Source organism: Notamacropus eugenii, chromosome 1, assembly GCF_028372415.1.
Source record: "Notamacropus eugenii isolate mMacEug1 chromosome 1, mMacEug1.pri_v2, whole genome shotgun sequence".
NCBI classification, from domain to species: Eukaryota; Metazoa; Chordata; class Mammalia; order Diprotodontia; family Macropodidae; genus Notamacropus; species Notamacropus eugenii.
Genome location: NC_092872.1, coordinates 16,826,253 through 16,829,478, shown reverse-complemented (window position 1 = coordinate 16,829,478; position 3,226 = coordinate 16,826,253). Strand labels below are relative to the sequence as shown.

Here is a 3,226-nt window from a genome sequence, read left to right as displayed (position 1 = left end):
GTAGGTAACGAGAATGCTATAAAGTGAATTTACCAAGCTTTTAGAAAAACTTGGTAAAATACATTATTCTATGGAGAAAATGGAGAGATATTCATTAAAGGATAATACAATCCGAGGGATTCAGAACTGGTTATTGAATTCAAAGACAAGGTGTTTATGTGCTTGTGTCAATGTTATAAGGACCTCTAGTGGATTTGTCCTATTTGTCCTTATGCTGCCTGATTTTTTTAAAAATCTCTTACTTAAACATAAGGATGATATACAAATCAGATTTATAGATGACAAGAACCTAGGAGGGACAGCTAGTAAACTGAATGGTAATATTAGAATCCATATAAGGATCCTGATAGGTTTGGATGTTGTTCAGAACTTCATAAGATCAAATATGGATGAATAAGTGATAAACAGAAAGTCCTGAACTTGGCTACACATGATCACCTTCACAAATTGAAGATGGTAGAGGTAAAGATAGATGACAGTTATTCTGAAAACAATTTGATGGTTTTAGTTAACTGTTGTTGTAATTGTGGTTCAGTCATGTCTGACTCTCTGCAGCCCCTTTTGGGGCTTTCTTGGCAAGGATACTGGAGTAGTTTGCCATTTCCTTCTCCAGTTCATTTTACAGATGAGGAACTGAGGCAAACAGGGTTAAGTGACTTGCCCAAGGTCACACAGCTAGTAGATGTTTAAAGCCATATTTTTATCTCACAAAGGAGAGTGTTTCTGACACCAGATGTGGTGTTCTACCCTTTGTACCACCTAACAATCCTTCAGTTGACTAGAAGTTTAATAAAGGAGTTGAAAAAGCTAATTCTTGATGTGCATTTTGAGGAACACAGTTTCTAGGATGAGGGAGGCAATAATCTCACCATACTCTCTTGTTAATGGGTCTCATGTGGAGAATTATGATCACTTTGGGGCACCATGGCTTAAGAAAGACATTGTTAAGCTGTGCATGTTTTCAGAGGAGGAGAACCTACATGGTGTAGGTCCTTAAGGTCATGATATTTAAAAGTTAGTCCAAAAAAGAGAACATTTTTAATCTGGAGAAAATAAGACTCAAGGGGCCATGACAGTTGTTTTTAACATTTTGGGACTGTTCTGTGGAAGTGGGATTAGATTTCTTCTGTTTGACCCAAGAAGGCAGAAATTGGATCCATGGCTTGAAATTATGATATAAAGGCAAATTTGGACTTGACTTAGGGAAACATTTCTTAATCATTAGAATCTAAAAGTGGAGTGGACTTCCTAAAGAAGTACAGGGTTCCTGCTACTTGTTGCTCAACATCATGTAAAAGAATAGTGTTGGGACTGGAAGCTCAATTCCGTGTGGACGATCTCGGGCGGGTAAAAGTGGGACTTCTAAATCTTAGAGTCTTACGAGGCCCTCCATGAACAGCGGGGGTTCGAGAAGGTCAGACTGAGCTAGCTCGGCTAGCTCGGGTATTTCCACCTCTCCCCCAGAGATACCTGATGGGTGGAGTCTCCCTGCCCTCGAGGTTGTCCTGGATTGGAGCACACCTAGTTACCTAACAGCATGGTATTGAGATGCAAACTGTGTGGCTGAAGATTAAGTAGGATTGAGGAAGCCAGAAAGCTCTCTCTTACGAGTGGATCACTCGGCTCGTGCGTCGATGAAGAACGCAGCTAGCTGCGAGAATTAATGTGAATTGCAGGACACATTGATCATCGACACTTCGAACGCACTTGCGGCCCCGGGTTCCTCCCGGGGCTACGCCTGTCTGAGCGTCGCTTTCCCGTTAAAAAAAAAAAAAAAAAAAAGAAAAGAAACGGAGCCCTACTTTTCTCTTTGGCTCCACACGTGCTAAGAGAGAGCTTTCTGGCTTCCTCAATCCTACTTAATCTTCAGCCACACAGTTTGCATCTCAATACCATGCTGTTAGGTAACTAGGTGTGCTCCAATCCGGGACGACCTCGAGGGCAGGGAGACTCCACCCATCAGGTATCTCTGGGGGAGAGGTGGAAATACCCGAGCTAGCCGAGCTAGCTCAGTCTGACCTTCTCGAACCCCCGCTGTTCATGGAGGGCCTCGTAAGACTCTAAGATTTAGAAGTCCCACTTTTACCTGCCCGAGACCATCCACACGGAATTGAGCTTCCAGTCCCAACAGAACAGCTAGTGAAAATTATGACACATTAAAGTACTAAATAATTTACGGTTAAGGAAGATACAGTTTAACAGTTATTATAGAACTTGAGTTTCACTTATTTTAGTCTCTTCACTTTATTTTTTAATGTTTATTTATTTATTTTTAGTTTTCAGCATTCACTTATTGTCCAGGAAGTACCTGTTCACCAAGAAAGTAATCTTCTATAGTCTTATCTTTTTTCATTTTTTTGAGCATTTTCCCAGCCAGTTACTTGACTTTTGAGTCCTTTGTCAAGAGGAGGGTATATTTTGGGGACCTGTAAGATCTCAGTTCCTCCAAGGTGGCACAATCAAGGGAGAGGAGTTTACTTCCTGGTCAGACTCCCAATTGAGATTCAGATCAGCTTCTCCATTCCCCCAGGGGCTTTAGGTGAGGGCATGGCTGTCACTCAGGGCTGAGGTGCAGATCAGCTGCTCAATTCCTCCAGGGTCTTTAGGCTGAGAGCTCCACAAAGGGATGTTACTTCCACCACCACCACTGCCTCTTGGGGTTGGGGCCAGGGGAAGACACTGCTCCCCTTCCACCCTTTCTAAAAAGCCCCCTCTCTGACCTCTGAAGCTCTATTTGGTGCCTGTGTGTTGAGGGATATGAGAACCTCTGCTGGTGCTACTGGGACCTCATCCTAGAGGCCTGCTTCAGTCCCACTCTCCTAGGTGCTGAGTGGCCAAGGCTGGACTGTGCTCCACCTCACATCCAGTGTGACTGACCTGTCCTGTCAGCCCTCCAAGTCACCCTGTGCTGAAAATCACTTTTACTCTGTTGTTGTGTGGCTTCTGCTACTCTAAAATTTGTTGGGTCATTTTTTTACAGGTATTTTATGGGCTGTGGGGGAAGAGTTAGTGTATGTATGTCTTTCTGCTCCACCATCTTGGCTCCATCCCCTCTCCCCCCATCTCTTCACTTTAAAGAAAATGAAAGTCTAGAAATAATAAAGTGATTTGTCTAAAATCATATAGCTAATTAGTGACAGACCTGGAAATACAAGGCAGACCTCCTAACTACTAGTCTAGTGCTTGGTTCCTAACACCAGTCTACTTAGTTAAATATAAACAGCTT

The 3,226-nt window shown here is 42.9% G+C and overlaps 1 non-coding gene across 1 annotated transcript; it reads left to right on the top strand.

Annotated features, from left to right (window-relative positions):
• The first annotated feature begins 1,599 nt into the window (after positions 1 to 1,599).
• On the top strand, positions 1,600 to 1,752 carry LOC140521907 (5.8S ribosomal RNA). The gene has a single exon (XR_011973179.1). It is a non-coding gene; the product is annotated as a 5.8S ribosomal RNA (ribosomal RNA).
• The last annotated feature ends 1,474 nt before the right edge of the window (positions 1,753 to 3,226 follow it).